The sequence below is a fragment of the Bombina bombina genome, chromosome 1 (assembly GCF_027579735.1).
Source record: "Bombina bombina isolate aBomBom1 chromosome 1, aBomBom1.pri, whole genome shotgun sequence".
NCBI lineage: Eukaryota > Metazoa > Chordata > Amphibia > Anura > Bombinatoridae > Bombina > Bombina bombina.
In genome coordinates this window covers 382,357,976-382,385,368 of record NC_069499.1, presented here as the reverse complement: position 1 = coordinate 382,385,368, position 27,393 = coordinate 382,357,976, and positions in this window count along the sequence as shown.

The following is a 27,393-nucleotide window of genomic DNA, read 5'->3' as shown; positions in this document are numbered from 1 at the left end:
GTACTACAGTTTATTGCATAATAGTGCAACACACTATACATCCTAAAGTTTACTATGTAATGAGAGTGCTGAGCACACTTAGTGTACTCCATAGATATGGCAGAGTTAGGATGTAAAATCTCAATTTTCTTTACCCTCCTGTGCTCTTCCTTTTTGTTATCAATGTTATGATGTATCCTGAAACATGACATATATGATTGACGCCTTACTTATGCTTTCCGGTGTCATGCAGTTTACTGTGTAGTCTCTATACTAATATTGTAACAACTATATGCAGGGTATACTTATCACCTACTATCTATGTATGAGTATTTGAGTGTATAGTATAATCAAGGTGTCATGCCCAGATGTGTTCGGTGTCCCACACTGGTTATTTAGACAGATGCGATCACCCCCTCTTATTGCTGTTATATATTAACCTATTTACTATTAAGGCCTGTGTTATGAGTGCAGCTCTCTACATTAGTTATAATATTTATTACTCTAAAAATCTGAGCATTACTTAAATAATTTTTGCCTTAATTCGCCTTACTTATACCTTCCTGTGTCATGCAGCTTACTGTTTAGTCTCTATACTAATATTGTAACAACTATATGCAAGGTATATTTGTCACCTACTATGTGTGTATGAGTATCTGAGTGTATAATATAAACAAGGTGTCATGCCCAGGTTTGTTCTGTGTCCCACACTGGTTATTTAGACAGATGCAATCACCCCCTCTTATTGCTGTTATTTATTAACCTATTTACTATTAAGGCCTTTGTTACGAGTACAGCTTCTATAAAAAAATAGAAAAAAAAAAAAAAAAAGAGAAAAAAGAAATAAAAAAAAAGAAAAAAGAAAAAGAAATAAAGAGCTTCAATTAGGTCTTGACAGCGTGTATACTCCCCCTGTCTAAGTAAAATAAGCCAATAGGGGTACATTCCATCTACCCCGCTCTATGGTCAAGACCAACCTACTTTCACAATCTCCTGGCTCATAGTCTATACAGGGTTAAAGCCATTCTACGTCCTGATAATGTCCCTATAATAGCTAACTTCCCTTCAACACTATTGATACAATCATACCAATAACGGAGAAGCTTATTGACAGGGAATACCCTAATTCGCTATTTATTAGATTTAATAATCCCTAGTCTGCCCTGGGACTCCCCCTCCTTGGACATTTCTAATCTCCCAGCTCATACCTTAAACCTTAAGCTTTGCATACTCATATAAGGCTCCGACCCCCACCTCCCCCTTTCCTATACGTATAGCGGTGCTTACCCGCTGAATATCCCCCCCCCCCCCTGGATAGCTCAGCCCAAAAGTGGCTGATACATAAGCCAACTCTCCACAGCTTGACTTCTCTGATTTGGATACTTTATTGATTATTTTTTATAGTACTGTGGAGATCATATATTAAACAGATAACATAAAATGAAGTTGTATTCCATTTCGCCTAAACTTATTGTCTATTTTTCAGCTTACGATTTGATGTGTAATTATATTAGTACATGTATATCTTGTTTTTCTCTTCCCAAAAATGTCAATCTATAGACATTATATTATTTACACTGGTGTAATTTTTACCCCAGGGCGATGTTTGCTTGTAAATCTATGTGTTAAACTTCAATAAAAAAATTATTTAAAAAAAAAAAAAAAAACACCCTCAAAAGATGATACTATCTCAAAACCGCATCATGGCAACCTGCAAAACCATAACCGAAGCATCTTATTATAATTTGTATGGATCCCTGGAAATAAATGTATTTATGGAACAATTGTGACTGGAAACAAGGAAATAATTCAACAGAATAGGTGCAGTTTAAGAAAATTCTTGCATATAACACAAGAAAGCCTGGCCCTCTAGCCCCCCTAAGTATCCCTGACATCTCTAAGACTAACTGCCTTTCATATAAAGCCTCTATCACAACTAGCAAACATCCAAGTGACCTCTTCTTTATGGTCCTTACACTGCAATCCCTCTAAAACCCAAGTGATAGCAGCCCCATCTCAACACCGCCTAAAAACTACAAGATCCCTTTAAAGACCTCAATTTCCAAGCCCCACCCAGAATCTATGGTACATCTAGCAGCTAAGGCCCCCTCTTAACATTATCTACTCATTATAATAATAAAAATGTCTTTCATGTATTCACCTGCCTTAATTTTGGTTCCAGCTGCATTAATCTTCAGTGTTTTCTTCCCTTTGTTCGACAAACTATTCTTGCCATAAGTCTAGGCCTAGTCCATTTTTCCATCAAGGTTCTGATTTGAACAGTTGGAGGGATCATTTCTCATTTATTTTATGTCCATGTTTTAATTGACTTGAGGTTGCTATTTTATGGCTTTCTTGCCTTCACCTGCTCCATGTTCTGTTCTGTCCTTGCTCTGTTTTACAGACAGTTCCATTGCCTGAGCCAATCATAGTTTAGTCAATTTTTCTGATCCAATACTATTCTTGTAGTAGTCACATTCCTAGATCCCAAATTATTGAGAACTTGTATTGTGTTTATTTACACAATGTGAATTTGACGCCTTTTTAAATAGACCATTATTTCTGTTTACTTTTTATGATATGCAATTTATACATACAGTATATGGCCTATGTCAATTTAGTGTTTGGCCATTTTTGCTTAGCCTGATTGTGTTAGCACTTTTTAATATCTGAAGAGGAAGGCATTCTCCTTTTAGAGTATTCTGTATGCTTTCTCTTGCAATTACCTTTACTCAGATTTTATGTTTAATATTTTCATCATTGGATATAAACGGATGCTATGTGAATACTGTACTTTCTCCCCCCCCCCCTTTTTTCATTCTGTGCATAAATTAAATCAGTATATAAAGAGGTTTGATTTATGTGGACTTTTGTTATGATACAAACCTCAACATCTACCAGTTTTTAGCCTATGGGGTAGATTTATTAAAGGGACAGTATACACTCATTTTTATTTAACTGCATGTAAAAGACACTACTATAAACAATAAGATGCACAGATACTGATATAAAAATCCAGTATAAAACTGTTTAAAAACTTACTTAGAAGCTGTCCGTTTAGCTCTGTTAAAAAGGTAGCTGGAAAGCCCACTGCAAGTGGGAAATAAGACCCTCCCCCTTCTTTTGCATATGAAAAGACCCTTTACACAAACAGGAGCAAGCTGGAGAAGGTAGCTGACAGTATTCACATAAAACTTAGGGGCTTGGTAAGGAGTCTGAAATCAGAGCAATGTTATTTAAAAATAAGCAAAACTATACATTTATTTAAAAAAAAAAACTTTATGGGCTATATAAATAGATCATCTACAAAACATTTATGCAAAGAAAAAATGAGTGTATAATGTCCCTTTAAGCAGCGGATGCTGCAATCTACCCTTGAAGTTTCCGGCTTGCTGGAAACAGAAGTTAAGAAGCAGCAGTCGTAAGACTGCAATCATCCTGACCAGCGAATCATGTCCGCCCGCCATTTGTTAAATCGGCCCCTATGCATGGATAATCTAACTTTAAAATTTGTGTGCCCCTAAGAAACTTGTCATAGCATTTCTGAAAAAGATGTTGCCCATATTAAAGTCTAAAATTTTTTTTTTACTATAATTACATTATGGGTCCTTTAGAGGTAAATTACTGTAGTGTGTTTTTCCAACTGAATAAGATATATTTTTGTGAACAACCTGGGTTGTTCTTGCTGATTGGTGGATAAATTCATCCACCAATAAAAATAGTGCTGTTCAGAGTTCTGAATAAAAAAAAAGCTTAGATGCTTTCTTTTTCAAATAAAGATAGCAAGAGAACGAAGAAAAAATTATAATAGGAGTAAATTAGAAAGTTGCTTAAAATTGCATGCTCTGTCTGAATCACAAAAGAGAACATTTGGGTTCAGTGTCCCTTTAAGTATTGTTTATCTTATTACCTTTTTATGGCCAATAAGTGAGAGTTCTAAATTAGCTGCAAAACTGATCTAGCAAGCACTGAATGTTACAGGGTCAGATTTCATGAATGTTGCAGGGTCAGTTTCTTGCTCTTGGTGGATACACTCCAGGCTCTCTAGGAACAGTAAATTACAAGAAAAGTAGGCAAAATAAATAATGAGTAATGTTTCATTGTGCATAATGAAAAGATATTGATAAAAGAAAAATAACATTTTGGGTTTAATGTCCCTAAATGGGTATTTTTTTTATGCGGGCTGCTCCTGTCCTTGTGTACAGTGATTTAGGTTTTCAAAATCACCTAGTTTAATCTAGTTCACAAACATATTAGTTTCAAGAGAAGGTTACATGATCTTCCCAGCTAAGAAGATTTATGAATTTGCTGTTCTTGTTACTGGATGCCTGATGACTTATATTGGTATTGGATTAATTCAGAACGTATTATACTTTAGCTGTTATTGTTATTATTTGTTTTCAGTGTAAGTTTATAAACATGTAAACAGTTGGCACCAATATGTACCATCACAGCACTCAAGATTCTCAATCAATATTTATTTATTTTATGCTGTCATTTGTTTTGTTTTTTTCTTGGGTTTAACTGCTTTTGCACTCACTTTTAACTTAATGGAACATGAAAGTCAAATATAAACTTTCATGTTTCATTCAGAGCATGCAATTTTAATTTACTTTTGCTGTTAAATTTACTTTGTTCTCTTGGTATGCTCAAGAGCATCAATGCCCTACTGGGAAGTAGCTGGTGATTGGAGATTATGGGCCCTATTTATGAAGTTGCAGATGCAGCTTCAGGGCCTTAGCAGGCCTGGGACGATCGTTAAGTAGCAGTGGTCTTAAGGCCCACTGCTTGTTAGCCTCACCTGTCAAGACTGGTACCGCATTTTAAAATCAGTAGTTAAGAGTTTTACACTACAGCGCCGTAGCATAAAACTCTTAACTAAAGTGCTAAAAAGTACACTAACACCCATAAACTACTTATTAACCCCTAAACCAAGGCCCTCCCACATCGCAAACACTAAAAATAATTTTTTAACCCCTAATCTGTCGAACCGGGCATTGCCGCCACTATAATAAATATATTAACCCCTAAACCGCCGCACTCCCGCTTTGCAAACATTAGTTAAATATTATTAATCCCTAATCTGCCGTCCCTAACATTGCTGCCACCTACCTACATTTATTAACACCTAATCTGCCGCCCCAATGTCACCGCCACTATATTAAAGTTATTAACTTAAACCTAACAAACCTAAAACCTAACAAAAGTTAGTTAAAGTTATTAACTTAAACCTATATTAAAGTTATTAACCTAAACCTAACACCCCCTAACTTAAATATAATTAAAAGAAATCGAAATAAATATTCCTATCATTAACTAAATTGTTCCTATTTAAAACTAAATACCTATAAAATAAACCCTAAGCTAGCTACAATATAACTAATAGTTACATTGTAGCTAGCTTAGGGTTTATTTTTATTTTACAGGCAAGTTTGTATTTATTTTAACTAGGTAGAATAGTTAGTAAATAGTTATTAATTATTTACTAGCTACCTAGCTAAAATAAATACAAAAGTACCTGTAAAATAAAATCTAACCTAAGTTACAATTACACCTAACACTACACTATAATTAAATTAATTCCCTAAATTAAATACAATTAAATAAAATTAGCTAAAGTACAAAAAACAAACAAACACTAAATTACAGAAAATAATAAACAAATTACAAGATTTTTAAACTAATTACACCTAATCTAATCCCCTAACAAAATAAAAAAGCCCCCCCCCAATAAAAAAAGCCCTACCCTACACTAAATTAAAAATAGCCCTTTAAAATGGCCTTTTGCAGGGGGAATTGCCCCAAAGTAATCAGGTCTTTTACCTGTAAAAAAAATTACAAATCCCCCCCCCAACATTAAAACCCACCACCCACACAACCAACCCTACTCTAAAACCCACCCAGTACCCCCTTAAAAAAACCTAACACTAACCCCGTGAAGATCACCTTACCGGGAGAAGTCTTCATCCAACCGGGTCGAAGTCCTCAACGAAGCCGGGAGAAGTCTTCATCCAAGCCGGGCGAAGTGGTCCTCCAGACGGGCAGAAGTCTTCATCCAGATGGCATCTTCTATCTTCATCCATCCGGCATGGAGCGGGTCCATTTTCAAGACATCCGACGTGGAGCATCCTCTTCCTTCCGACGGCTAACACTGAATGAAGGTTCCTTTAAATGACGTCATCCAAGATGGCGTCCCTTCAATTCCAATCAAAATTAAGGTAGAAAAAATCCTATTGGCTGATGCAATCAGCCAATAGGATTGAAGTTCAATCCTATTGGCTGATCCAATCAGCCAATAGGATTGGACTGACATTCTATTGGCTGATTGCATCAGCCAATAGGATTTTTTCTACCTTAATTCCGATTGGCTGATAAAATTCTATCAGCCAATAGGAATTGAATGGACGCCATCTTGGATGACGTCATTTAAAGGAACCCTCATTCAGTGTTAGCAGTCGGAATGAAGAGGATGCTCCGCGTCGGATGTCTTGAAGATGGACCCGCTCCGCACAAGATGGATGAAGATAGAAGATGCCGTCTGGATGAAAACTTCTGCCCGTCTGGAGGACCCCTTTGCCCGGCTTGGATAAAGACTTCTCCCGGCTTCGCTGAGGACTTCGGCACGGTTGGATGAAGACTTCTCCCGGTAAGGTGATTTTCAAGGGGTTAGTGTTAGTTTTTTTTAAAGGGGGTATTTGGTGGATTTTAGAGTAGGGTTGGTGGTGTGGGTGGTGGGTTTTAATGTTGGGGGGGATTTGTAATTTTTTTTACAGGTAAAAGAGCTGATTACTTTGGGGCAATGCCCCGCAAAAGGCCCTTTTAAGAGCTTTTTGTAATTTAGTGTAGGGTAGGGCTTTTTTATTTTGGGGGGCCTCTTTTATTTTGTTAGGGGGATTAGATTAGGTGTAATTAGTTTAAAAATCTTGTAATTTGTTTATTATTTTCTGTAATTTAGTGGGGTTTTTTTTGTACTTTAGCTAATTTTATTTAATTGTGTTTAATTGTATTTAATTTAGGGAATTAATTTTATTATAGTGTAGTTTTAGCTGTTAGTGTAACGTAGGTTAGGTTTTATTTTACAGGTACTTTTGTATTTATTTTAGATAGGTAGTTATTAAATAGTTAATAACTATTTAATAACTATTCTACCTAGTTAAAATAAATACAAACTTGCCTGTAAAAGAAAAATAAAACCTAAGATAGCTGCAATGAAACTATTAGTTATATTGTAGCTATCTTAGGGTTTATTTTACAGGTAAGTACAGTATTTAGTTTTAAATAGGAATAATTTAGTTAATGATAGGAATTTTATTTAGATTTATTTAAATTATATTTAAGTTAGGGGGGGTTAGGTTTAGACTTTAGAATAGTGGCGGCGACGTTGGGGGCGGCAGATTAGGGGTTAATAAATATAATGTAGGTGGCGGCGATGTTGGGGGCAGCAGATTAGGGGTTCATAAGTATAAGGTAGTTGGCGGCGGTGTCCGGAGCGGCAGATTAGGGATTAATTGTTATAATGTAGGTGGCGGCGATGTTGCGGGTTTAAGATTAGGGGTTAATAAGTGTAGGTAGGTGGCGGCGACATTGGGGGCGGCAGATTAGGGGTTAATAAATATAATGTAGGTGGCGGCAATGTTGGGGGCAGCAGATTAGGGGTTCATAAGTATAATGTAGGTGGTGGCGGTGTCCGGAGCGGCAGATTAGGGGTTAATAGTTATAATGTAGGTGTCGGCGATGTCGAGGATGGCAGATTAGGGGTTAATAAGTGTAAGTGTAGGGGTGTTTACACTGTTAGGTTAGGTGTTAGTAAGTGTAAGTGTAGGGGTGTTTAGACTTGGGGTTCATGTTAGGGTGTTAGGTGTAAGCATAAATTTTATTTCCCCATAGGAATCAATGCAAAACTCACAAGCCTCTAATGCAAAACTCATAATCTAGGTGATACTCTTTACAATTATAATGTTTTTACTGTCTCTTGAAAGCAGAGATTTTCAGGTTCAGTCCTCTGTATTTTTAGGATATCTGATCTAGGGCACAGGTTAAATAATCATTAGAAACCATGGTTATTAAAGGAACAGTATACTGTAAAATTGTTTTTCCCTTAATGTATTGCCAATGACTTGTAATACTTGTTGCAGAGTATAAAATATATGAGAAATTGCATTTTCTGGTTTATTTGTGTATATAAAATAGCTTGTTTTGTGTTTTGAAACCACAATCTATTAAAATGGGATGAGCTTGTAGGTAGAATTTAATCACTTTGATTACACACACATGCTTCATTAACTTATATCTGTCTGTAAACCAAAGTCCAATACTTAGGCCCTGATGATAGAAAGTACCACGAGATGATGAGATATTTCAAAGAGATCCGTTACCATGACGAGAAAGCCGTCAACAAATTCAAAATGGCTGACAATACTGTTTAAAGGCAGCATTGTCAAGTGGCGTCTAACCATACATTTTAGTGGATAATAATACGGAAGATAAACAAGGGGCGCCAACACGCCAACATAGTGTGAATCGTTCAAACAACAAATATAAAAGTGATATGCAAAAAACTACTCACAAGGAAAGTGGCACCTTAAGTGAATAAGGTGCGATAAAGCAGGCTGACATTCAAATTCCAGCAGTCAGTACGCTGGAGGTCTCACCCAGAGGACCTGTGGAATCCAGATAGGCGTCTAGAAAGTGGCACCCACGTTTTTTAGGGCCAATGGCCGGACCAGGTGAGATGCAAGCTAATAGGTGTTCTCCTGCTGCACTCACGCCGCCGAGACTTTTCTCCAAAACTGACAGTGTCAGTGTATGAAAGGTTCCATGGCAAATGTCCTGTTTCAAAAACAAGTGGATCGTGGAAAGAAGCAGAAATACCGGGTCGTGGTATAAAACAAACAGTATTTATTTTGCAATGCGTTTCTCAGTCTATTCCAGACCGTTTCATCAGGCATCTGGAATAGACTGTCTGGAATAGACTGAGAAACGCGTTGCAAAATAAATACTGTTTGTTTTATACCATGACCCGGTATTTCTGCTTCTTTCCACGATCCACTTGTTTTTGAAACAGGACATTTGCCATGGAACCTTTCATACACTGACACTGTCAGTTTTGGAGAAAAGTCTCGGCGGCGTGAGTGCAGCAGGAGAACACCTATTAGCTTGCAACTCACCTGGTCCGGCCATTGGCCCTAAAAAACATGGGTGCCACTTTCTAGACGCTTATCTGGATTCCACAGGTCCTCTGGGTGAGACCTCCAGCGTACTGACTGCTGGAATTTGAATATCAGCCTGCTTTATCGCACCTTATTCACTTAAGGTGCCACTTTCCTTGTGAGTAGTTTTTTGCACATCACTTTTATATTTGTTGTTTGAATGATTCACACTATGTTGGCGCCCCTTGTTTATCTTCCATTCTAGACACCCTGACCCATCGCACCGCGGGACACAAGAGGAGCACGCCAAACACCAGAACACATCACCGTTCACATATTAGGATTGGACACTCATTTTTTACACCACAGCATTTTTTGGGACATTGATAAGTACTTTTATACATATTTTACTCTTCATCACAAATATCATTGTTTATCTGTGATTATCTGATTATTTCAATGTATCACTAATTTCATACACGAATTGTCCTGAGCACCTGTTTTATTCACAATTTATTTTCGTTATTATTATTAATTTTTCACACATACCAAACACTGTGCTGTTTATATTTACTAATGCATACGGGTACAAACCCAATTATAAAGCGATAGGTCCTACTTTGATAACCTGTGTTCCAAGCGCATCCTCTTAGGTTTTTCCTCCTCAGGAATTTCTTTTTATATTGGATAATAATACACCTATAGGAGCAGGGGGATTGTGGGTACATGATATGTGTGTATACACTGTTTAATGTATATGTATTGTATAGTATTATGTTAGAATATATATGTAAACGTCATTGTGCTAATCTTCTATTGTGTCCTTAGGTGTGTATTTCTACTTATTTTAAGATTGCAATTGCGTGCATTGTAATATTCATATTTCATAATATTGTGATCTCAATTGAGCAATCGTGTTTTAATTATAATATTACGATTGCACTGTAGCAAAAGTGTTCTATAACATATATCTATATCTATAGATATATAGTCATATGAATATAGAGCTCGTTATTATAATAATATATATTTAACAATATATAAATATATATATGGCATGGTACCCCAGGATTGGCGTAAAGCTGATGTGGTGCCACTCTTCAAAAAGGGAAGCAGGGATGATCCAGGAAGCTATAGACCAGTTAGTCTGACATCAATAGTGGGGAAGATATTTGAAGGGATTATAAGGGATTATATTGATGAGCATATTCGTGTAAACAAGATTATGAGTTCAAATCAGCATGGCTTTAGGAGAAATAGATCATGTAAAACTAATCTAATTAGATTCTACGAGGAAGTAAGTAAAAATATAGATAAAGGGGAATCAGTTGATGTGATATACTTAGATTTTGCAAAGGCATTTGATACAGTGCCACATGAGAGATTAATGCACAAAATTAAGGGACTGGGAATAGCTGAAAATGTTAGCTCATGGATAAATAACTGGATAAAAGATAGGGAGCAACGAGTAGCAGTAAATGGATCATACTCAGATTGGACAAAGGTAATCAGTGGCGTCCCCCAGGGATCAGTACTGGGCCCTGTTCTTTTTAATATTTTTATAAATGACTTGGAGCAAGGATTAAATAGCGACATCTCTATTTTTGCGGATGATACTAAGTTAAGTAAGGTCATTAGGTCAGAGCAGGATGAACTCTCTTTGCAAAGGGATTTGCTAAAATTAGAACTATGGGCAAGTGAATGGAAAATGAGATTTAATACGGAAAAATGTAAGGTTCTACATTTTGGAAGTAAAAATAAGCAGGCTATGTATTTTTTAAATGGGACAAGACTTAGCCAAACACAGGAGGAAAGGGATTTGGGAGTAGTAATAGATAACAAGCTAAAGATGAGTGCACAATGCAGGGCAGTGGCTTCAAAGGCTAATAAGATACTAGCATGTATTAAAAGAGGCATTGATTCAAGGGAGGAAAGCATAATTCTGTCATTATATAAAGCCCTGGTAAGACCTCACCTTGAGTTTGGAGTGCAGTTCTGGGGACCGATTGCTAAAAAAGATATTGCAGAACTAGAAAAAGTTCAGAGAAGGGCCACAAAGCTAATAAGGGGATTGGAGAAATTAACCTATGAGGAGAGGCTAGCCAAACTGGGTCTGTTCTCTTTAGAAAAAAGGCGCTTGAGAGGTGACATGATTACTTTATATAAATATATTCAAGGCCCATATACAGAGATGGCAGAAGCTCTTTTTATTCCAAGAAAATTGGTTCTGACAAGAGGTCATAATTTAAGGTTGGAGGAAAGGAGATTTAATCTCATGCAACGGAAACGTTTTTTCACTGTAAGAGCAATAAAATTGTGGAACTCATTACCAAAGGAGGTAGTGAATGCCAATACCATAGATACATTTAAAAATAGTCTGAATAAATTTCTGTATATAAACAAAATTCATGGATATGATTGCTAGTATTAAATGGGTCACATTTTAATGGGGTTATTTAAGCTTAACTGGAGCTTTTTGTAAGTATTTTAGATTTGTATAGGTTGAACTCGATGGACTTCAGTCTTTTTTCAACCTTATCTACTATGTATATTTATATATATATATATATATATATATATACACTGTATGTATATATATATATATATATATATATATATATGTGTGTGTAAAAAAACATTTTTAATTATTTTTTTATTGAGGCTCAGTACATATTGGAAAAAGAACAGAAAAAAATTGTTTCACGGTATACAGCTAATATAATTCAGTGAGATACAATATATGTTCATGTGACAAATTGTACTTTCAATACAAACAGTGTTTGCCAGTCAGACTATTTACCCACCAAATTACATAGGAGGTCATTCTTGGAGCTCTCGGTATTGCAAAAGATAGAAAGCTATAGCAGGTAATCACAAATAAGTGGAGACCACTCATGGGTCCCAAATGGTGAACCTCATTTTATTTTAATCTATCTATGTCTATGTTTATCACTATAGATTGTGGTATATAACTTTAACTGAATGAAGGGAATAACAGTGAAGATATATTTTTTGAGCCTTTCTGTAAAAGCACTACCCAAAGGGATGAAAACAGTCACACAACAGTATAGGGTAACAATGAAGAGAGAGTATTACCATCCATAGTAATAAATTGCTGTAATATTAAGAAAAAAATCTAAATTAAGGAGATCTGACTGTCTCGGCCGTCGTCAGCCTCACTCTTGTCTAGATAGCAGGCTAGTTTTTTGAATGTATCATGTCTGTAACCCCGCATGTTATCCCGTTTCTATTTCAAGGTAATAGACAATATGCACCAAGCAATACCACGGGATAAAGCACACTCTCCGTAATGTGACTCCATATATAGTATTATGCTCATCCAAGTATATAGTATATGTTAGGGATAAATATAAAACACAAGCACTAAAATGTGAAAAACTCTTACAATAAACCAATGTTTAATATAGTGCCCTAAACAGACAGTACAGCAAAGAAATACCTCAGACTTCAGGCTTAAAAGGCATCATAAGGGGTTTCAATGAGCAACAAATATGCATGTTTACTATATCTGAGACTTTGAAAGAACTAGGGCAACAGAACTCTAAGCATATTGCACAGATAGGGATATGAGTGGAAATCCAACATGCAAACCACTCAGGACCACTGAGAGAGTTCATCCGATACCTATTCTTGTGTCGCAAAGGGTCAGCAAATAGTCCTTTTCTTGCGCCGTGTGGTCGATTAAGTAGATAAATAGGGGCATCCACTTATTATCTGGAAGGTACATTCTTGGTAGAGTCTCATGTAGCAGACTCAAAGCTGTAATGGTCTGGGGATTGCGGACTGCGACACAATCTAGGGGTCCACCGACTCCCCAAGGGTAAGTAGAAAAACCCTTCTTCGCCGGTTGCTGCCACTGGACTCTATGTGGTGGAAGAGAGGTCCTGGCCAAAACCATCTCGACCCACAATCACCATAACAATATTGTGAAATAGTTATTGCTAACTCGAAAATACAATTGCAATATTGTGAAATATGAATATTGCAATCGCTAATGCACGTTCTCAATTATAATGTCAGTATTAATATTGAGAACATGTAATTGCAATCTTAAAATAAGTAAAAATACACACCTAAGGACACAATAGACGATTAGTACAATCACTTTTACAGTTTACATACATATTCTAACATTATACTATACAATTACCCAGTTCCTATATTTTTAATAGGAAATGTTTGTTGTTTTTTTTGTCTTTATTAACAAAGTAGATGTGAGGATGTTATGGTGTGTGGAACTCATAACGCAGGAACAGATACACAAAACAATGAATGTCGTTTTGAACGCTTTACTAATAGATAAGCAAAAGAACAGTTGGTAGTTCAGTTTAAAGATCACAAAAAAGCAAGTTTAAACATAGGCCCAATGCAGAACACTAGAGTCCAATACAAGGTTCAGAATACTTAAGTAGGTTGCAGTAACAAAGTCCAAATGGCACTGGTGCTTTAATTGAACTGTTAAGGGTGAGATTATCACAGGATACCTGGTAGGTACAGCAAGTGAGAGGAAAGCAGGCACAGGTTTCTCAGCAGGCACAGGATACCCAGTGGGTACTGTTGGTGAGACTGTCATGGGATACCAGATAGGTACAGCTGGTTTAAGGAAGGTTGTCACTGGTGTGGTAGACACAGGTTTCTCAGCAGGCACAGGATACCCAGCGGGTACTGTTAGTGAGACTGTTACGGGATACCAGATAGGCACAGCTGGTTTAAGGAAGGTTGTCACTGGTGTGGTAGACACAGGTTTCTCAGCAGGCACAGGATACCCAGCGGGTACTGTTAGTGAGACTGTTACGGGATACCAGATAGGCACAGCTGGTTTAAGGAAGGTTGTCACTGGTGTGGTAGACACAGGTTTCTCAGCAGGCACAGGATACCCAGCGGTTACTGTTGGTGAGACTGTCATGGGATACCAGGTAGATAGTGCAGGCACAGCTTCAGGAACAAGGTAAGCATACACAGGTATCAGGTAAGTCTGCTTGGTTTTCTGGAACCAGGTAAGCATACGCAGGTGCAAGGAAAGAATGCTTGGTCTCTGGAACAAGGTGAGCGTACACAGGTATTGGGCAAGTCTAGTTGAGTTTCAGGAACCCGAACCAGGTGAGCATACGCAGGTGCAAGGCAATTGTGCCTGGTCTCTGGAACAAGGTGAGCATACAAAGGTATTAGGCAAGTCTACTTGAGTTTCAGGAACCAGGTGAGCATACGCAGGTGAAAGGCAAGTGTGCCTGGTCTCTGGAACAAGGTGAGCATACACAGGTATCAGGCAAGTCTGCTTGGCTTTAAGGAGCAAGGTGAGAATATGCAGGTGCAAGGTAAGTATTTGGTCTCTGGAACAAGGTGAGCATGCGCAGGTACAAGGTAAGTATACTTGGTCTCTGGAGCAAGGTGAGCATACACAGGTATAAGGTAAGTATGCTTGGTCTCTGGAGCCAGGAACAAGGTAGGTAAGGCAATAACTCAGCCTAGAGGAATGGGCTCAGTAAGCTGTTATAGAAACTACCATGCCTGAGTCCTGCAGCTGGGAGTTCTTGTAATTAAGATGCAGCCCCTTTAAATCTAGGCAGTGTGCAGCCATTCACGCCTAGAGAGGAAGGCACTCTTGGCATTTGCTGAGATCGGAGGGGCCGGATGAGGAGGTCTCGGTAAGTATTCTTATCTCAGACATGACGAATATAGACGCTTTCTGTGGGAGTTTACTGGGGGTTCCATGGGAGTAACCTGTATTTAAATGGGGAAACATTGCTGTGGGCTTATAATATTCAAAGCTATGTCATCCATCTTTGCTATCCCTTTTCAGCTATATCATTCTTGCCTGCTTTTCAGTGGTGATATTTCACAGTGTGACAAATCTAATGAAGTACAGTGAAATTGAATATACATGTGCATAATTTGATTCAGATGGAGCATGACATTTTAAGCAACTTTCTATTTTTTCAATTTTTCTTCATTCTCTTGTTATCTTTAGTTAAAAAGCAGGAATTTGATGCATAGGAGCCAGACCATTTTTTATTGAGAACCTGGGTTATGCTTGCGTATTGGTGGGTAGATGTAAGCCTCCAATAAGCAAGCACTATCCATGGTGCTGAACCTAAAATGGGCTGGCTGCTAAGATTTACATTCCTGCTTTTAAAATAAAGATAGCAAGAGAATGAAGAAAAATTAATAATAGGAGTAAATTAGAAAGTTGCTTAAAATTTTATGCTCTATCTGAATCATGAAATAAAAATATTGGGTTTAGTGTCACTTTATCTGAATCATTAATTTTTTTTTTGTGTTTCATGTCTCTTTAGAGCATACAATTTTAAACAACTTTTTCATTTATTTCTATTATTTAATTTGCTTTCTTCTCTTGTTATCCTTTGCTGAAAGGTTTACCTAGGTAAGCTCAGGAGCAGCAAAGAACCTAGGTTCTAGCTGCTGATTGGTGGCTGCATATATATATACACCAAATGTCTTTGGCTCACTCATGTGTTCAGTTAGAAACCAGTAGTGTATTGCTGCCCCTTCAACAAATTATTCCAAGAGAATGAAACAAATTTGATATTAGAAGTAAACTGGAAAGTTGTTTAAAAATGTATGTTCTACCTAAATCATGAAAGTTTTTGAGTTCCATGTCCCTTTAAGTACAGAAACTTTCTGTATAGGGTAGGTAGGGATGGGCGAATGTTTCTAAACATTCGAAATTTAAAACAAATTTATGTTTACATAACGATTTTCGAATGTTTGTTTTCAAATTTTTCAATTACATTTGAAAATATTCGTTCTAATAATAGAATGGTTGGCTTTGTATTATATTCAATATTCGAATTCGATATCTATTTTTCACATTCGATTTTGAAATGTAATATTCGAATTTGATTCAAAACATAACATTCGATTTTGAAATGTAATATTCAAATTTGATTCCAATATATAAAATTTGATTTTGTTATGTAATATTCTAATTCGATTTTAATTTCAAAATAGTATTTCTAAGCTACAATTTTCTTTTGTAATGTAATATTCGAATTCAAATTAGTTTTTATAATTCAGTTATCTTATAAATATTTGAATTATTTAATATTCAAATTTAAATATTCAAATCAACTTATTCCTTCCCATATGTAAATGTTATAGTTTGGCAGTCGTCAGGACCGTCTTTAACACAGGGCAAAAGGGGCAGCTGCCCAGGGCCCAGTCTTTGTTATGGGGCCCAAGAGTCCTTAAAAAAAAAAAATTATTTTTTTTTATTGGTTCATGCCAGTCTGCTGATGTCAGTCCTAATACTGTCACAGTCAAAAGTTTTCTGCTTATATTTATTTGTGAGAAACTGTGCCAGACCGTGCTGGGATCATGTGACATGCCAAGTTAGTGCCATGTGCTGTTTTAGGTGTGCACTGTGCAGCACTGAATGCTAAGCCCTAACTTGGCATCCAACCAATCATACTGTATCAGAAAAGGTCCTGTTGGGGTTACCACTGTTACCAGGTAACTGCTCTGGTGGTGGAGATTGTTCAGGGTAGGGCATACTGTAGGCGCATACAGCAGAAAGCTGGAGCGGCAGGCACGTTAGGATTTGAACATCTGTGCAGCTACAGACACTGCTCTCTTCCGTCTTGAGGCACAAATACATTGTATTTTTAATATTGGATTATATAGAGTGTGTACATAAATGTGTGTGTGCTCTGTAGTGTGTGTTTGTATGTACATGTATATGTGTATGCTCTGGAGAGTGTGTGTGTATATGGGTTAGGGCAGTTTGGTATGTTAGGCATTCCCTTGGTATTCATGAAAGTGGTAATTTTGCTGTACAGTGGCTGTCTAAACAATAAATATGTAGTGAATATCAAAAAACTGGTGAGATGCTTTTAGGGAGGCCCAAAATAAATTCTTGCACCGGGGCCCTGTAGACATTAGGTCCGACACTGATTTTTACTATGCAATGCTGTGCATTGCATTAAATATTTATGTACTTAAAAAAATATATATAAATAAATTAAAAACCGACATTTAATTAATTAGTAAATATTTTAAATTAATCTACAGTGGAGGAATCTATATATTTATTTACTTATTAGTACTGCTTAGGTCCAGTTTCACATATTGCAATTTATTTCATATTTTTTTGAAAATGATTAGCCCAACAGTGGATGATCCACTGCTCGGCTAATCATTTAAAAAAAATTGATTTAGTTGTTTTTTGGGGTGTTGGGGTGGAGAGCGAAATTGCATGGGCGGGGGCAAGGAAATGTTTGCCCAGGGCCCAGTCAGTATTAAAGACGGCCCTGGCAGTCGTGTTGAAAGATTTTGATACTGATTTTTTTCTATATACTACTATCTATCTATCTATTTGCTCCTGTGGTATCTTTTATTTTTTTTTTGTGTGGACACAACTGTGGAGGGTGGACTGCACACCATGAGAAGACGCATTTTTTATCTTCATCTGCAATCAATTTCATATATTTTTGGAGAGGTAATATGCAGTCTATTTTTTATAGGAAAAAATTGAGGTGATAGTGATAGGTGGCTACCTGCTTTTACTTTGTGCAGTTATTTAGTTGTTTGTATGTTTTTTCTAAGAATTTCATTTGAAAAATTATTCATCTTTATATTCATTGTAATTTTCTAGTCTAAGTCTATTCTACATTAGTGTTTCTTAACCAGAAGTTGCCCTAACAGGCCATATTTTCATGATATCTTAACTAGAGCACTGGTAAAATAATCAGTACCTATGGTAAGAGCCAGGTTAGTTACTGATTATTTTACTTGTGCTCCAGTTAAGACGTTCTGAAAATATTGCCTACTAGCCTAGGTTTACTTGAGGACTGTGGTTGAGAAGTACTGATGTTCATCATAGAGATGTTGTACATGTAATGTAGTGTGGGTTGTGTTTTACTGTGCTAGTCCTGCCTTGGATCTGGTTACTATTGAATGGGCATTGGCAGCCAGTGATGCTGACTGACTAGGGTCTAATTTATATTTGTAGACTAGATTTTCTTTTAGATTTGTGAAGCATGATATGTTAAAAAGATAAATGTTTTCGAATGTTATATTTGATTTTCAGAGTCATATTCGAAATAATGCAATCCATTTTTATTTTGAATGTTCATAAAAAATCGAATATATACATTCGAATTTAAAAAGTGACATTCAAAATCAAATATACACATTCGAAAACTGTAATTAACATTCGAAAATATTTTTTTTAAGAATACTTGTTCTTATTAACAATCGGATTTGTAATTTGAATTTCGGTAATAACATTCGTTCTAACATTCGAATTCGAAATTTACACATTCTCCCATCCCTAAGGGTAGGATCAGCGTTTCCTCTAAGGCCAGTTTTGTGAGCGGCACAGCAGTGAAACAGTTCACTAGAAAGCATATAGCAAACAATACACCATGCAATGTGTGGTTCCCTTATTAACTGTTTCACTGCTGGGCTGCTCACAAACCTGGCCTTAGAAGGAACATTGTTTGGGATATCACAGGCTAAATCAGTTATTTCAAATGCCAAAATAAGGGTAAAGGAGCTACCTGTAAACAATTTAATACACTCCAGCAGGTAAAATGGATCATTGGGAACAAATAAAGGGGTAGAAAAATGTTGGGTAAACTGTCCCTTTAACCAGCTCTCACCCAAGGCAATCCTGAAGATTTGGCCTATTAGTGAGCACTAAGGACTAGAATTGAAAAACCCTGGCTTAAAGTGATTCATCATATTGTCAAGCTAAAAGCTGTGTGTCATTTATAACACTTTATTTATACCTATCCTTATACAATGTTGTTATTCCTTTAAATGCCAAAAAACTTGATAATATAAATAACTTTCCTATCTATGTATAATTCCAGCATGCTTTCCTTCTGAGGACCTACTTCTTAAAAAGCAATGTGGACACCCGACATGCTTTTTCTGTTGATTTTACAGTTTGTTTTATTTTAATGCAACACATTTGTTTATTTTATAAAATTTAAATAAATGTCAGCATTGTATAATTTCTATGTTAACAAAGCAGCTAGCAAAATCCCTCCCTGTATGTTTATAAAATATTATTGTTTAATTCACATAGTTTAGAAATTCCAAATGTCGAGAATAGGAGGGAGGCCAAATACCATCTGTTTATAAGTATGATGCATTGTAAAATGTGTACTTTTCCAACTGGTTTGGTCAAACATGACACTAATTTATTTGGAAGTAATTTGTATAAAGCTTTGCAATTGGTCATTTTAATTAGTAGGTCTTCCTGTACAAATGCAGGTCTCCTGGGCTTGTTTATTATTATTATTATTATTATCATTTATTTGTATAGCGCCACCAAATTCCGTAGCGCTGGGTAGAATGATAGGGGTATACAAAGACAAAGTTTATGTTCTGCAAACACCTTTTTACAGCTGATGTCATCAACTTGAGTATTTCTCAATGAAAAACACTGTGCAGAAAAAGAATTATTGATCACGATAAAAGAGGTTGTATTAATTTTCTTATTCCCAAGTTTGCTATATGACTAGATTCAATTTTGGTTTAAAGAAGAATTGCAAAGCCATCAAACACACTGCAAATTGTTACATTACATTTGTCAAGAAAAAAAACAACAGTATTGCCTTAAAAGGGTCCTTAAACACTAAGGGCTAGATTACTAGTGGAACGCTAACATTTATGCGCGAGCGATAAGGGGTTTATTGCGGGTGTTTGAGCGAGTTAGGTTTTTCACTTTTATTACAAGATGAAAGTAAACGCAATCGCTTAGTGCAATTAAAGTTAATGCGTGCCATGTTATCACAACCTCAGCGCTCTGGTTAACTGTTTCAAGAAACAAAAAAGTGTTACAAAACACATCAAACATACATTACAAAGTACAGTTATATTCATAATAACACCATCTAATAAAATTATTAAAAAATAAATATTGCACAAAAAAGTTATAATGGTTCAAAGATATAAGGTCTCAGGTGTTAGAAACAAAAGGCAGGTAAAGGGCATTAACATAGAGATACATACATATCTGCAGTTTATTAGTTGGTCTGATCTCACCTAAAAAAAGACAGTCTTGCCTTAAAACACCAGGGAACTTGTATTTGAATGAGAGACATGGCAAACCCAGAGATGGATTGTGGACTTCTTTGGATCTTGCCCATGAGGTGCAGCCATATACCTCTAGGAGCTATTGGCAATAACTCTGGTTATTTAGTAGCTTGTTCTATAACTAGTCACCACGTTGATATAGCAGGATGTCCATCCATGAAAGAGAGACTTTGGTGTGTCTGAGAGGTATGGTCATGTCTAAGCACACCAGACAACAGTGCCACAATCTGGAGTGGTGGTGAAAATAGTATTAGAACACTGTAGAGATGTGGATGATCATAACAAGATTTCTTCCTCTATCATGGTCATGTGTTTACAATAGCATCACACTGTTTATGGTTATGGGAGCATAAAATGTAATTGTAAGCTCCATTATGTGGCTTGTTCTTAGTTTGGTACTACTAGCTTATTATTACTGTCTAATATGTAACCTGGTACTTAAATCCCATTAAAAAGACCTAAAACACATTTAGCTTTCACCCTTCACCAATGTGTACTCATTACCTGTGATATCATTGCCTGCCATCATGAAACTGTAGTTATTTTTTGGTCACTCCTCCCTTCTGTTAGGGTTTTTTCCCTGATTTGTTTGCCATGTGCTGCTGGCAGCCATTTTACTCACCTCTCTTGCTGACTCTGGTGCATACTGTGTGATGCTGCTCATTTTCTGCACTTCCTTTTATGGCCAGACTGGTGTGCATCATCCATGTGAGAGAGGATGCGGTCTCAGAATTGTGATGTCATCACTTTTTATTTAAAGGCCTTTGTTCAGTATGCTTTGCCCTTGTGTTGTCTCAGACCTGTTTGTGAGAGCTCCTGTGTATTACCTGGCTGTCTGACATCCCTCCTGGTTCCTGATCCCTGGCTTGTTCCTGACTCTGCTGTTCTCCTGGTTCCTGACTCGGCTTGTCTGACTACTTGCTTTGGCTCCTGACTCGGTTCATCTGACTACCAGCTCTGGTTTTGATTCTTGGCTTGTTATTTGACTTGTGGACTTTTTATTATTTTTTGCTATTAATAAAGATGTGATTATTTTTGCACTTCTCGTCTCAGTCTGATTCCTGGCACCCTGACATTATGCAAGGGCCATGAATCCTGATGGTGCTAATAATCCACCTTTACCTGCCATAATTTCCAGGATGGATGAACAGGATCACTGCTTGGATCAATTTGTACTAGCCCAGCAAACCCTGCTGACTTGCACTGCACATTTGGACCAAAGTTTCCCGCAAGTTATGGCTGCTCCTGTTTCCGCTGCTGCACCTAGTCCTACCAGGAGCATGTCCGGTTCTGCACCTCTACCTCAGCGATATGGAGGCGATCCTAATCAGTGCAGAGGGTTTTTGAACCAGGTGGGCATTTACTTTGAGATGTTACCTCAGGCGTTTCCCTTTGACAGAGCTAAGGTGTGATTTCTCATCTCGTTACTCTCTGACACAGCTCTTGCCTGGGCTAATCCTTTGTGGGAGACTAATAAACCTGTGATTTCAAATTACCCTGAATTTGTGGCCTCTTTTCGAAGGGTATTTGATGTTCCGGCTCACTCCTCCTCTGCTGCTAAACGACTCATGTCTATTCAGCAAGGTACAAGATCTGTTTCTCAGTATGCCATTGAGTTCCGTACGCTTGCCAAAGAGGTAGGTTGGAACAATAAAGCCCTTGTTGCTGCCTCCTTTCATGAGTTCTCTGATGCGATTAAAGACGAAGTTGCTGCCAGAGATTTACCAGAAGATCTCGAGGCATTGATGTCTTTTTTGATCCTAATTGACATCAGACTAAGTGAGAGGCCCTCTTTCAAGGAGCGCTTGCGGAAGCCTCCTTTTCCGTTGTCTCCTACATGTTTGTTCCCACCCATGCCTCCCTCTCCTCCCATGCCTCCTGGTCCTGAGTCACCAGGTACTGCTGAGCCGATGCAGTTGGGATTCACGTGTCTCTCCGCGGTGGAGAGGGTCTTTAGGAGGAGGAAGGGGCTCTGCCTCTATTATGGATTACAGGGCCACCTTTTGAAGTCTTGTCCTACACGGCTGGGAAACGTTCACACCTAAGGTCCTGTTGGGGGCAGACCTTGGGTGGTTTATCCTCGTCCCCAGAACCGCTAAAGGAGAAATCTTTGGTCACGGTTGACCTTTCCTGGGTGGACTCCTCCATAGTCACCCAGGCTCTTGTTGACTCCGGTACTGCGGGCTATTTCTCTTGTAAGATGTATCAAGTCCACGGATTCATCCTTACTTGTGGGATATTCTCCTCCCCTACAGGAAGTGGCAAAGAGAGCACCCACAGCAGAGCTGTCTATATAGCTCCCCCCCCCAGTCATTCTCTTTGCCTACTCTAAGTAACTAGGAAGTGCAGAGCGAGTGTGGTGACAAAAATTTTAGTTTTTTATTTCTCAAGCAAAAGTTTGTTATTTTAAATGGTGCCGGTGTGTACTATTTACTCTTTGGCAGAAAAGAGATGAAGATTTCTGCAATGAGGATTATGATCTTAGCACTTTGTAACTAAGATCCACTGCTGTTCTCAAAAGGGCTGAAGAGTACAGGAAAACTTCAGTTGGGGGAACGGTTTGCATGCTAAGCTGCATATATATGAGGTACGTTCAGTTTATATTTTTCTAGACAGACTGTGTTAATTCTAGAAAAGACTGGCAATATTCCCATGGGGGAAGGGTAAGCTGTATTCAGACACTTGGATAGGAATTTCAGCTTGATTGAAGGGCTCATTTGTTACTGGTGACACTGTTAGGAAAAAACGTTTTGTTTGTTCAGTAAATGATGCAATTATAACGTTTTTTGAAGGGACTAAAGGGGTCATTGTGGCTTGTGTTAGGGTTTTTTAACCCACATGGTTAATTAAGAGACACTCGGGTGTTTTTCTAATAGGCCTCAAAACATCGAGTGAGGTGGGAGGGGCCTATTTTCGCGCCTCAGTTGCACAGTTTCTTTTCCTTAAAGGCATCCAACTGCTTCTCTAGAGGTTCCTGCTGTGTTTGAGGGCTGTAAAGGAGGTATTTCCCCCAGAAATTGTTCTGAAGGGCAGGTAAGCGCCACAGCAGAGCTGTGGCAAGGTGCTGGAAGTTTTTTTTTACCGGTTTTGACGTTTTTTCAATCTGGTTTTGCCATTAAGGGGTTAATTGTTTATTTGCATAGTTGTGCAAAGTTACTAAGGCTGTAAGATAATACTGTAAACATTTCGTTAAGTTTACTGCTTTTTTACACTGTTTTGCAGAACTTGTGCAGCTTTTTTTCTCTTAAAGGCACAGTACCGTTTTATTTCTAAGTGTTATTTACTTTGATTACAGTGTTTTCCAAGCTTGCTTGTTACATTACTAGCCTGTTTAACATGTCTGACACCAAGGAAAATCCTTGTTCAATATGTTTGGAAGCCATTGTGGAACCCCCTCTTAGAATGTGTCCGAATTGTACTGATATGTCTATAAATTATAAAGAACATATATTAGCACTTAAAGATAGGGCAACAGATGATTCTCAGTCAGGAGTAAAAGAGGGTTCACCATCTAGATCTCTCCAAGTGTCACAACCAGTAACGCCCGCACAAGTGACGCCAAATACCTCTAGTGCGTCACATTCATTTACTTTACAAGACATGGCCACAGTTATGAATACAACCCTCACTGAGGTTTTATCCAAACTGCCTGGTTTACAAGGAAAGCGGGACAGCTCTGGGTTAAGGAAAAATGCTGAGCCGTCTCACGCTTTAGTAGCCGTATCTGATATGCCCTCACAATGCTCTGAAGGGGCGAGGGATTTGTTATCTGAGGGAGCAATTTCTGATTCAGGAAAGACGTTTCCTCAGACAGATTCTGATATGACGGCCTTTAAATTTAAGCTTGAACACCTCCGCTTATTGCTTAGGGAGGTATTAGCAACTAGATGATTGTGACCCTATAGTGGTCCCAGAGAAATTGTGTAAAATGGATAGATACTTAGAGGTTCCTGTTTAAACTGATGTTTTTCCAGTCCCTAAGAGGATTCTGAATATTATTGCTAAGGAGTGGGATAGACCAGGTATTCCGTTCACTCCCCCTCCTGTTTTTAAGAAAATGTTTTCCATATCTGACACCATAAGGGACTCATGGCAGACAGTTCCTAAGGTGGAGGGAGCTATTTCTACTCTGTCTAAGCGTACAACTATACCTATTGAGGACAGTTGTGCTTTCAAAGATCCTATGGATAAAAAATTAGAGGGTCTCCTGAAGAAATTTTTTGTTCATCAAGGTTTTTCTCTCCAACCTATTGCATGCATTGTTCCTGTAACAACTGCAGCTGCTTTCTGGTTTGAGGCTCTAGAAGAGGCTCTTCAAATGGAGACTCCATTAGAGGAAATTATGGACAGAATTAAGGCCCTTAAGTTGGCTAATTCTTTTATTACAGATGCCGCTTTTCAACTGGCAAAATTAGCGGCAAATAATTCAGGTTTTGCCATTTTAGCACGCAGGGCGTTATGGCTTAAGTCCTGGTCTGCTGATGTGTCATCTAAGTCTAAACTTTTGAACATTCCTTTCAAGGGTAAGACCCTATTCGGGCCTGAACTGAAAGAGATTATTTCAGACATCACTGGAGGGAAAGGTCATGCCCTCCCTCAGGATAGATCAAATAAGATGAGGACCAAACAAAATAATTGTGGTCCCGCTTCAGCTTCCTCTGCTACAAAGCAAGAGGGGAATTTTGCCCAATCCAAGTCAGTTTGGAGACCTAACCAGGCTTGGAACAAGGGTAAACAGGGCAAGAAGCCTGCAGCTGCCTCTAAGACAGCATGAAGGGGTACCCCCCCCATCCGGGACCGGATCTAGTTGGGGGCAGACTCTCTCTTCGCTCAGGCTTTGGCGAGAGATGTTCAGGATCCCTGGGCTTTAGAAATTGTGTCCCAGGGATATCTTCTGGAATTCAAGGGCTCCCTTCCAAGGGGAGATTTCACATTTCTCGATTGTCTGTAAACCAGACAAAGAGAGAGGCATTCTTACACTGTGTAGAAGACCTACATACCATGGGAGTGATCCGCCCAGTCCCAAAAGAGGAACAGGGGCTAGGGTTTTATTCAAACCTGTTTGTGGTTCACAAGAAAGAGGGAACTTTCAGACTAATCTTGGATCTCAAAATTCTAAAGAAGTTCCTCAAAGTTCCATCATTCAAGATGGAGACTATTTGGACTATTCTACCTCTGATCCAGGAGGGTTAATATATGACTACCGTGGACTTAAAGGATGCGTATCTACACATCCCTATTCACAGAGATCATCATCAATTCCTCAGATTCACCTTTCTAAACAGGCATTACCAGTTTGTGGCCCTTCCCTTCGGCTTGGCCACGGCTCCCAGAATTTTCACAAAAGTGCTAGGGTCCCTTCTGGCGGTTCTATGACCACGGGGCATAGCAGTGGCGCCTTATCTAGATGACATCTTAATTCAGGCGTCGACTTTCCAGCTAGCCAAGTCCCACACGGAACATCGTGTTGGCTTTTCTGAGATCTCATGGGTGGAAGGTGAACATAAAAAAGAGTTCTCTCTTCCCTCTTACAAGAGTTTCCTTCCTAGGGACTCTGATAGACTCGGTAGAAATGAAAATATTTCTGACGGAGGTTAGAAAGTTAAAACTCTTAACCACTTGCCGAGCTCTTCATTCCATTCCTCGGCCATCAGTGGCTCAGTGTATGGAGGTAATCGGTCTCATGGTAGCGGCAATGCACATAGTTCCTTTTGCCCGCCTACATCTCAAACCACTGCAGCTATGCATGCTCAAACAGTGGAATGGGGATTATGCAGATTTATCTCTTCAACTGCATCTGGACCAGGAGACCAGAGATTCTCTTCTCTGGTGGTTGTCTCAGGACCACCTGTCTCAGGGAATGTATTTCCGCAGGCCAGAGTGGCTCATTGTAACGACAGATGCCAGCCTGCTAGGCTGGGGTGCAGTCTGGAATTCCCTGAAAGCACAGGGCTTATGGTCTCGAGAGGAAGCTCTCCTTCCAATAAACATTCTAGAACTGAGAGCGATATTCAATGCACTTCAGGCGTGGCCTCAGCTTGCTGCAGCCAAATTCATCAAGTTTCAGTCGGACAACATCATGACTGTAGCTTATATCAATCATCAAGGAGGAACAAGGAGTTCTCTAGCGATGATAGAGGTAACCAAAATAATCCGATGGGCAGAGGATCACTCTTGCCATCTCTCAGAAATCCACATCCCAGGAGTGGAGAATTGGGAGGCGGATTTTCTAAGTCGTCAGACTTTTCATCCGGGGGAGTGGGAACTCCATCCGGAGGTATTTGCCCAGCTGATTCAGCTATGGGGCACACCAGAATTGGATCTGATGGTGTCTCGTCAGAATGCCAAACTTCCTTGCTACGGGTCCAGGTCCCAGGATCCCAAGGCGGTACTGATAGATGCTCTAGCAGTGCCTTGGTCCTTCAATCTGGCCTATGTATTTCCACCGTTTCCTCTCCTTCCACGTCTGGTTGCCAGAATCAAGCAGGAGAGAGCTTTGGTGATTCTGATAGCACCTGCGTGGCCACGCAGGACTTGGTATGCAGACCTAGTGGACATGTCCTCGGTTCCACCGTGAACTCTGCCAATGAGGCAGGACCTTCTAATCCAAGGTCCGTTCACGCATCCAATCCTAATTTCTTTGCGTCTGACTGCTTGGAGATTGAACGCCTAATTCTATCAAAGCGTGAGTCGGTCATTGATACCCTGATTCAGGCTAGAAAGCCTGTCACCAGGAAGATCTATCATAAGATTTGGCGCAAATATCTTTATTGGTGTGAATCCAAAGGTTACTCATGGAGTAAGATTAGGATTCCTAGAATATTGTCTTTTCTCCAAGAAGGTTTGGAGAACGGATTATCAGCTAGTTCCCTTAAGGGACAAATATCTGCTTTGTCTATTTTACTACACAAACGTCTGGCAGATGTTCCAGACGTTCAAGCATTTAGTCAGGCTTTGGTCAGAATAAAGCCTGTATTTAAACCTGTTGCTCCGCCATGGAGCCTAAACTTAGTTCTTAAAGTTCTTCAAGGGGTTCCGTTTGAACCTATGCATTCCATAGATATTAAGCTTCTATCTTGGAAAGTTTTGTTTTTAGTAGCTATCTCTTCGGCTCGAAGAGTTTCTGAGCTATCTGCTTTACAATGTGATTCCCCTTACCTGGTTTTCCATGCAGATAAGG